This window comes from Musa acuminata, chromosome BXJ3-9 (assembly GCF_036884655.1).
Source record: "Musa acuminata AAA Group cultivar baxijiao chromosome BXJ3-9, Cavendish_Baxijiao_AAA, whole genome shotgun sequence".
Classification (NCBI taxonomy): domain Eukaryota; kingdom Viridiplantae; phylum Streptophyta; class Magnoliopsida; order Zingiberales; family Musaceae; genus Musa; species Musa acuminata.
In genome coordinates this window covers 22,990,375-23,001,559 of record NC_088357.1, presented here as the reverse complement: position 1 = coordinate 23,001,559, position 11,185 = coordinate 22,990,375, and positions in this window count along the sequence as shown.

Here is an 11,185-nt window from a genome sequence, read left to right as displayed (position 1 = left end):
ATCACAAGCTAGGAGCAAGAGATGATACCTTGATAGTGGATGCTCAAGGCATATGACCGGAGATCCATCTCAATTCTCTAAGCTCACTAGCATAGATGAAGGCTATGTCACCTTCGGATACAACAAGGGTAAAATCATTGGCAAAGGAACCATAGGTAACAAATCCAACTTTTTTATTGAAGATGTTTTGTTAGTTGATGGTTTAAAACATAACCTCTTGAGCATTAGTCAATTATGTGATAAAGGATATATCGTCAAATTCGAATCTAATGCTTGCATCATTGAAAAACCACACAAAAACACATCTATGATTGCATTAAAATATAATAACGTATACACCATTGACATCAATGATCTTTGCAATGAAATGTGTTTCTCAGTTTTGAATGAGGATGCTTGACTTTGGCATAGGAGATTAGGTCATGCTAGCATGAAACTAATTACTCAAATATCATCCAAAGAACTTATACGAGGAATTCCTCATATCAAGTTCATCAAAGATAATGTGTGTGATGCTTGTCAATTAGGAAAACAAATTAAGGGTAGTTTCAAATCTAAGAATCAAATAAGCACCTCTAGGCCCTTACAATTAATCCATATGGACTTGTTCGGATTAATCTCTACATCAAGCCTAGGAGATAGCAAATACGCCTTCATCATTGTAGATAACTATAGTAGATACACATGGACTTATTTCTTGAAACACAAAAATGAATGCTTTAGATATTTCACCAAGTTTTGTAAACTTGTTCAAAATGAAAAGGGTTTTATGATTTCATCAATTCGAAGTGATCACGATGGTGAATTTCAAAACCGTGATTTCCAAGAATTTTGTGAATCTAATGGATACAACCACAACTTCTCTACTCAAGAAATCCTCAACAAAATGGAATAGTAGAAAGAAAGAATAGAAATATACAAGAAATGGCAAGAACCATGTTAAATGAACATAGCCTACCCAAATACTTTTGGGCCGAAGCCGTAAACACTACATGCCATATTTTGAATAGAGTTCTAGTAAGACCCTTACTCATCAAAACTCCCTATGAGTTGTGGAATAATAAAAAACCCAATGTTTCATATTTTAAAGATTTTGGGTGTAAGTGTTTTATCTTGAATGAAAAAGATGCCTTAGGAAAATTTGATGCTAAATCTGATGAAGGAATTTTTCTTGGTTATTCTTCGGTTTCTAAAGCTTTTCGTATCTTCAATAAAAGAACTTTAATTATAGAAGAATCCATTCATGTTGTTTTCAATGAGATTTTCGAAATCAAGAAAAATGATTTTGATGATGATGTTAATTTCGATTCCTTGAATTTAAATGAAACCCCTTCTCCAACTAGTAACTTGGATGCATCCACTTCCGAAACACCCTTACCTAAGGACTGAAAGTATGTAGATGCTTATCCTAAGGAGCTAATCCTAGGAGACACATCTAAGGGGGTTCAAACACGTTATTCTCTTAAAAAATTTTGTTCCAACGCTGCATTTCTCTCGCAAATTGAACCTCAATATATTGACGAAGCCATGAAAGATGATTCATGAATTTTCGCAATGCAAGATGAGTTAAATCAATTTGAGAGAAATAAGGTGTGGAAGCTTGTTCTTAGACCAAATGACCATTTAGTTACTGGTACGAAATGAGTCTTTAGAAACAAGCAAGATGAATCTAGTATCGTGGTTAGAAATAAGGCTAGATTAGTGGCCAAAGGTTTCAACCAAAAAGAAGGTATCGATTACGAAGAAACCTTCGCTCCTATGGCTAGACTAGAAGTCATAAGGATGCTCCTTGCCTATGCTAGTAATAATAATTTTAAGTTATTTCAAATGGATGTTAAAAGCGCTTTTCTTAATGGCTTTATTTCTGAAGAAGTTTATGTTGAACAACCTCCCGGATTTGAAAATAATAGCCTCCTTAATCATGTATTTAAATTAACTAAAGCTCTATATGGTTTAAAACAAGCCCCAAGTGCTTGGTCTGATAGACTTAGTACTTTTTTTTTTGAAAATAATTTCACAAAAGGCAAGGTCGATACTACATTGTTTATCAAAAATTTTGAAAATAATTTTCGCATTGTTCATATTTATGTTGATGATATTATCTTCGGTTCTATGAATGAATCTCTTTGTTAATCTTTTGCTGAAACCATGAGTCTCGAATTTGAAATAAGTTTGATGAGAGAATTAACCTTTTTCTTAGGCTTACAAATTAAGCAACTAAGCAATGACATCTTTATTAGTCAAACTAAATATGCCTTAGATCTGCTAAAAATATTTAATATGAATAGCTCAAAAGCTATTAACACTCCTATGAGCACCTCCACTAAGTTAGAAGTTGATGAAAGTGGAGAAAGCTTCAATCAAAAAACTTATAGGGGTATGATAGGAAGTTTACTTTACCTCACTACAACTAGACCAGATATCATGTTCAGTGTAGGACTTTGTGCTAGGTTTCAATCGAACCCTAAGATATCTCATTTTAAAGCGGTTAAAAGAATTCTTAGATATCTTAAAGGTACCATAAATCTAGGATTATGGTATCCAAAATCTGAGAATTTTGAGTTAATTACATATATTGATGCGGATTTTGCTAGGTGTAGATTAGATAGAAAAAGCACATCAGGATCATATCAATTTTTGGGACATTCCCTTATTTCCTAGTCATCTAAGAAACAAAACTCAGTTGCACAATCAACAACCGAAGCTGAGTATATTACAGCTAGTGCATGCTGTGCACAAGTTGTGTGGATGAAAAACACCTTAGAAGATTATAAAGTCCATCTTAAAAATATTCCCATTAAATGTGATAATACAAGTATAATATGTTTAACAAAGAATCCCATTCAATACTCAAGAACAAAATATATTGATATTAGACATCACTTTATACGAGATCATGTCACTAATCATGATGTAATCATAGAGTTCATTGATACTAAGTATCAACTAGCTGATATTTTTACAAAACCTCTAAGCGAAGAATAATTTGATTTCATTAGAAGAGAATTAGGAATGTTAATATGTCCGAATGCATGAACTTGTTAAAATTTTTTTTCGGACTTTATTGATTGAATGATCAAATCACTTGATTGCCATTACATGCCTAAAATTACATGTTGGAAATTATGGTTTTTGGATACAAAAATTTTCATAACAATGAGCATGTTTTGTCTTCATGATTGTATTTGAAAATCTATAGTATAGTCTTGTCCGAATGCATGAAAGTGTTAATTTCATTTTCGGATTCTCTTAACTAGTGGTATCCTACCAATCGGATTTTCTCGATACATTATCCTTTTCCGAACTTAATAAGCATATGTTATATCAAGTTTGATTCTCATCATTGATTTTTGACATATGGAATCAACTAGCAAAAACATCTCTCATACACTTATCATGTGAAAAATATTTTTTGAGAAATGGATTTGATAAAATGATTCTTGCTTATAAATTCCTTCTTGAAATATGAATGTTAGTGTTTTTACTTGCAAGGATTTGTTTAACATACATATCTTGATCCTTGTAAAAATAGAGTATGATTTAATCTCTCATCGATTTTAACTTCATTCAAAGTAAATTCACAAATAGCTGGTATCACAAATAGCCTTCCTCCTTCATGCAAAAAGATAATAACAAATAAAAAGAAAGAAGTATTAAAAGCTATCTCTATGTTATGTTTTCCTTTAGATGTTTGCATAATTGGTATCCTATCACTCACTGTTGGAAAATGACATGAACTTAGTTATGGCATGAATGAATACCACACTTATGCTAAAAATTTGCTTATATCGTTCTCCTTTTTGGTGATGACAAAGGGGGAGAGATATATGAATTGATGCTATGAGTATTGATGCTATGATTATGCCATGCTTACATCATCGAAAATATATGAATTAATGATAACTATGATTGCCATATTTGCATTATGCCATGTTTGCATCATGTTAAGATATCAAGAATTTGCATCATAATTTTACGTGTTGATATCTTACCATGTGATGAAATGCTATGATTGCTAAACACTTGAAATGTTTGCTTTACGTTAAGATATCAAAAGCTTAAATTGTAAATTTATATGTTGATATCTTAGGTTGAACTGCTACTATCATTCATATTTGAAATGTAAAACTTGAGAATGGATGTCAAGTCTTGACATCATTTTCAGTAAGATACATCATGATAGGAAACATGATAGGAGTAATTGATAAGGTTAAGAGTTCTTAACTTATCAATAAGTCTATTGAATTCAAAGGCCTTGAATTCAAGAATGACTTATCTCAAGTATGGCATATAGATAGGGGGAGTTAAGGTTAACTCCGTTATCAATTGATTGTTATCATCAAAAAGGGGGAGATTGTTGAATCTCAAATTTTGATGATGAAGTTAATTGTCATTTGTTATATAATCTATATGTTGAGATAAGTGTGCAGGATTAACTACGATGAAAGTAAGACATGTAGCAGGAGTTGCGCCAGAGTCAAGACTATGATCACGTTGGGAGTTCGAGGGTTCGACGGAAGTCCGGACGGTTGTCGGAGGTTCTGCGGAAACAAATCCGAGAAGTCCAAGAGCTTGCCAAAAGAAGCTCGTCGGAACTCGCCAAGTGGATCGTCGCAAGTCTAGGAGTTTGCCCGAAGTCCGTCGGAGCATCGCCGAAGGTTTATCGGATGTTCGCTGGAAGCTCGCCGGAAGAAGCGATTGACGCACTGGAGCAAGTTGTAGTAAATGTCTTAAGAAATGTCATAGTTATCATGTAGATTAAGTTAGGAATGGGAGGTGATCCCATTAACTTAATCTGGTGGCAATTGGGCCATTGACAGACCCAAATTGGGCCAATGGATCAACCCATTCGGACCAGAATTCCTGCTAGGCGGTGGCACCGCCAGGGTCAGTGGTGGCACCGCCCAGGAGAGGGTCTCCCAGGAAAGCTAGGTGGTGCAACCGCCCTAGGCAATGTTGGGAAATCATAGGGGGGGGGGGGCGACATCATATGCGCAGCGGAAGAACAAGAAAACAAAAATCCCCGATTCCCAAAAAGATGTTCATCGTCGTGCGAAGATTGGTGCGCAAAATCCGCAAAAACACAAAACTGCGTATAGAGATTGTGTTACCTAGGGAGATCGTATATCCCTGTTTCCTTGCAGATCCTTAGGAGAGGGTGAAGGAGGTCAAGCGTCCTCCTCTCTAGCGGTGATCCACACAGCAGGGTTGCGACGACGCTCCTCAAAACTCCAGGCCTACTCTGAGGTGGAGAGGGAGAGGAGAATAGGAAGGGCAAGCAAAGACTCTAGCCTATGAGGCTGTGAATCCCTCCTATTTATAGAGATCCCGTGTCAAAACCCTAATGGGTCCTTTCCCTAGTGGGTATTGGATCTGCATCCAATAAGACAAGGGCTCCGTCGGATATCTCATATCCGAACCTCTACTCATCGCAATGCCTACCATATGTGTGTGACCCTCTAGGCCCAATATCGAGCTGGCCGTGAGTCATACCTGTCAGAACTCCTTCTAACTAAGTGAATTATTATTTCTGTAATAATTCACTCGACTCATCGACTACGGAAGTACTAGGCCACTACACCGTAGTCCCCAGACGATACAGGGGAATCCAATCCATTGGACCTGTCTGTCCTCAGTTACCATGTACCTATAGTCCCTCATCCATCTAATATCCCAGAGACCGTATATCGAGCATGGTGCTGTCAGACCCATACGGTTTCTACTCGAGTCTCGCTCTAATCGGATTCTCCCGGAGAACTCTTTCTCTCTCAACCCGAATGACCCTGGCCAGGGATTTGTCTGAGCAAGAACACATGGGATATTCCTCTCATGATACCGAGAGTGGATGATCCTCTATCGACACTCAATAGCCCTCGTAAGGTCGACTACCACTCCCAATGACCAGCTGTACTAGATCTAGGAACAGCCAAACCTATAAGTCTGGTATCAAAGAGTGGAGCACTCATACAGGACATCCTTGGTGTCTCAAGTCTAAGAACCAGATACACCACTAGGACTACGGAATTGTTGTCTGACAATAAGGCATCATCAACCATCCAGCATTCCGTAAGCGGATCAATCAGTGAACTCATTCTCCAATGAGCACCTGTACTGTATCCCTAGTGTCCCTACACGAGCAGCTATGAGACCAGCTGCATCCATCATATGGACGGGTATACAGCACACCAGTCTATCCGGTTATCACGATGTCCCTCTCGAGTAACCTATGACCGGGATTATTTAGGATATGTGTTTAAAGGTGAATCGATCTCATTATCGTGATCTCATCACGATCCGATTCCCATTGCACAAATCCAAGGACATCACAATATATATGCATTTATGCAATAGTTATAAAGTGATATACGCCAAAATATAATAAGCAAAAAGATTCTGTATCAAGTCACACGTGCCATCACTCACGTGATTGGCTTGCTGGGCACTTATGACTAGCAATCTCCCACTTGACCTAAAGCCAATCACCTATGTGTCTGATCCCCATCAGACCCCTGTGACGCTCAAAGACAATCTGAGACAATGGCTTTGTTAGTGGATCTGCAATGTTATCTTCGGATGGAACTCTTTCCACTACTACATCTCCTCGGGTCACGATCTCTCTGATAAGGTGGAACCTCCTCAGAACATGCTTAGATTTCTGATGAGACCTAGGTTCCTTCGCTTGAGCAATTGCCCCGTTGTTGTCGCAATATAGGGAAATCGGCTCCTCACTATCCGGCACGACTCCCAAATCTGTGATGAACTTCTTCAACCAGACTCCCTCCTTTGCTGCATCTGATGCAGCAATGTACTCCGCCTCTGTGGTCGAGTCAGCAGTGGTATCTTGCTTGGAACTCTTCCAGCACACTGCTCCTCCATTCAAGGTGTACACATACCCTGAATTCGACTTGCTATCATCGACATCAGACTGAAAACTTGAGTCAGTGTAGCCTTCAACCTTAAGGCTATTACCTCCATATACTAGTAAAAGATCCTTAGTCCTTCTCAAGTACTTAAGGATACACTTTACTGCTTTCCAGTGCTCCAAGCCTGGATCCGCCTGATACCTGCTCGTGACACTCAGAGCATGCGCTATATCAGGCCTAGTACATAGCATGGCATACATGATAGACCCTATTGCTGAGGCATAAGGTATCATATCCATGTTTGCCCTTTCTTCTGGAGTCTTTGGGGACATACTCGTAGAAAGCGATATCCCATGTCTCATCGGTATGAGACCTCTTTTGGAATTTTCCATGCCAAACCTTTTGACAATAGTTTCTATGTACCTGGACTGGGACAAGCCAAGCATCCTTTTGGATCTATCTCTATAGATTCTAATCCCCAAGATATAAGATGCTTCTCCTAAGTCCTTCATGGAGAAGTGTCTAGATAACCAAGCCTTTATTGTGGATAGCATTCCTATGTCATTCCCAATGATGAGGATGTCATCCACATATAACACCAAAAAGCTAATAGCGCTCCCACTTACCTTTCTGTATACACAAGGCTCATCTTCGTTCTTAACGAAGTCATAAGATCTGATTGCCTCATCAAATCTTATGTTCCAACTTCGGGAAGCTTGCTTTAGTCCATAAATGGATCTAAGCAACCTACACACCTTATCTGGGCAGTTCTTGGACACGAATCCCTCAGGTTGCATCATATACACCTCCTCCTCCAGGTTCCCGTTGAGGAATGCGGTTTTCACATCCATCTGCCAGATCTCATAATCATAGTGTGCTGCAATAGCCAATAGAATTCTGATGGATTTTAGCATTGCTACGGGTGAGAAAGTTTCGTCGTAGTCAACACCTTGCCTTTGACGATACCCCTTAGCCACTAGCCTTGCTTTATAGGTCTCTACCTTTCCATCTACTCCGATCTTTTTCTTAAAGATCCACTTGCAACCGATGGGTACAATACCTTCGGGTGCATCAACTAGGTTCCAAACCTTATTGGAGTACATAGAATCCATCTCAGAATTCATGGCTTCTTTCCACTTCCCGGAGTCTATACTCATAATAGCCTCCTCGTAGGTCTGAGGATCAATATCCTCTACATCCTCTGCTCTAATATGTCCCACATATCTCTCAGGAGGATGGGATACTCTATCAGACCTGCGTAAAGTTGAAACTTGTGTATTAGATACCTGAACAGACTCGGGTTGTAGAGTGGTGCTTGAGCTTGGTTCTCCAACCTCGCTCAATTCTATCATTCTCCCACTGTCTCCGTCAAGAATGTGTTCCTTCTCAAGGAACACTGCTCTCTTAGCTACAAAGACCTTTTGGTCCTCGAGATGATAGAAGTAATACCCACAAGTTTCCTTGGGGTATCCCACAAATTTACATCGCCCTGTCCTTGATTCTAACTTATCGGGGTTGTGTCTTTTAACATGGGCAGATCAGCCCCAAATCTTAACTACTTTAAGATCAGGCTTCTTCCCTTTCCATATCTCATATGGTGTAGACACCACCGACTTAGTTGGAACTCTGTTCAGAAGGTAAGCTGCGGTTTCTAGGGCATATCCCCAGAATGAGATGGGTAGGTCAGCGAAACTCATCATGGACCGTACCATATCTAATAATGTACGATTTCTCCTTTCAGAGACACCATTGAGCTGAGGTGTATAAGGAGGTGTCCATTGGGATAATATCCCATGGTCCTTGAGGAAGTGAGTAAACTCTGTACTTAAGTACTCACCTCCTCGATCTGATCGAAGAGTTTTGATACTCTTTCCAGTCTAGTTCTCCACCTCATTCTTATACTCTCTGAATTTCTCAAAGGCCTCGGACTTGTACTTCATTAAGTACACATATCCATACCTTAAGAAATCATCAGTAAATGTAATGAAGTAGGAGTAACCTCCAATGGCATGAGTTGACATGGGTCCACATACATCACTATGTATGAGTTCCAACAACTCAGTGGCTCTCTCTCCAGTTCCACTAAATGGAGAGTTGGTCAGTTTTCCACGAATGCAAGGCTCACAAGTTGCATATGACACATAGTCGAATGGATCTAGATATCCATCATTTAGCAACTTTTGAATCCTTCTTTCATGGATGTGACCTAGCCTACAATGCCACAGGTATGCACTGTTCAACTCATCTCGTTTCCTTTTGGACACATTTATATTCATGATATGTGGAGTGGTGTCTAACATAAATAAACCATTATGCAATGTTCCTTTCGTGATGATCTTATCATCTAATAATATCGAACAACCATTGTTCTCAAAAATAAATTTATATCCACTAACTGTTAAACATGAAATGGAGATAATGTTTTTGATAATAGAAGGAACAAAATAACATGCATCTAATGCAATAAAAGCTCCACTAGGCAGATGTAGGGCGACCTCGCCAACAGCTAATACAGCAACTTTTGCTCCATTACCCATCTTGAGGTCCATCTCGCCTCTCTCTAGTCTCCTAGGTCTTGCCAGAACCTGCAACGAATTGCATATATGATAAGCACTACCGGTATCTAATACCCATGTGTTATCATAAGAGTCTGACAAATGGAGACTGATCATGAATGTACCTGAAGCTTCATCAAGCTTTTGTTTCGCCCTTTCTGCAAGGTACTCTTTGCAGTTTCTCTTCCAGTGCCCATCTTTACCACAGTGGAAGCACTGGCCTTTGTCCTTCGTTGGGTCTTTCTTAGCAACCTTTGCTTTACCTTGTTTGCCCTTGCCCTTTCCCTTCTTAAGGGACCTTTCTGCTTTCCTTTTCTTTCTGGTCTCACTAGTGTAGAGAACTGGCTTCTCTTTCTTAATAGTACTCTCTGCCTCCCTCAACATATTGAGGAGCTCTGGGAGAGTCACCTCAAGCTTGTTCATATTAAAGTTCATTATGAACTGTGAAAAGGAATCTGGTAGGGACTGAAGCACAATGTCCACACACAAGTTATCCTCTAGGACCATTCCTAGACCTGTGAGTTTCTCTATCCACTCAATCATCTTTAGGACATGGTTCTGAACCGGTGTCCCCTCAGTCATCCTAGCGCGGAAAAGGCTCTTGGATATCTCATATCGTTGAGTCCTTCCCTGTTCCTCAAACAATTTACGGACATGTAGGAGAATGGATCTGGCATCCATCTTTTCATGTTGTCTTTGTAACTCTGGAGTCATAGAGCCCAACATATAGCACTGAGCAAGAGTGGAGTCATCAATGTACTTCACGTAGCGAGCGATCTCATCCTCGCTTGCCCCTTCTTCGGGCGTAGGCATCACTGTATCAAGGACGTACACGATTTTCTCCGCTGTGAGAACAATTCTCAAGTTACGGAGCCAATCCGTATAATTTGGACCAGTGAGGCGGTTGACATCAAGTATGCCACGTAAGGGATTTGAAAGCGACATTTTCTGAAAATAAAGATGTAGCAAAAATGAATAACATGCAGATTTTGCAAGAAATAAACTATCAAGATATGGACTTCTATCTTAATATGCTCCCACTATTTTACTAACGAGTCACGCGACACCCTCAGCACGTGAAACGGAAGTCTCCGGCAGACTTCTAGTGGGGATCAGGATCCAATCAGCGTCTTAGTGTAACCTCGAGGGACTCGACCAATCACACTAAGCCTAAAAGGTAGACAACTCTTGCCGATCACAACTCCTTGTGATTCCCGTCCTGTTCGGCCTCCGAATCACCATGGCCTCGAGGGACTCGACCAACCATGATGCTCGGTTAAGTCAACACCTTCGTTACAAGATGAGTCTGATTTGATGATATACCCTCGAGGGACTCGACCAAGCATATCATGCCCTCAGGTCACCGGTGACATCTCTATGTCGTAAGCAAGATAGCGAATCGCGATATAGGTGAGTCTCGAGGGACTCGACCAACTCAACCTACACCGGGATTCGGTTCCTACTCATAACGATGGAAGGCCACGTGGGTCAATCTAATTGCCTCACGTTTACCGACTTAATATTATCGAGAGATGTTTCTATGATTTGGTCTCCTAATATGACATGTCACACATATACATATTTAATATATATCTACATCGCATGCAAATATATATACATATCTAGTATGTGTATAAGCAATCACACCAGATGATCATGGACCACAACCTAATATGATTAGGCCCGAGCCAGTAGGCCTAATCACTCACATCAAGATCTATGTGTGCAACGGTGCATCTCCATGCCTTATGATCGTCCATCTCGTCC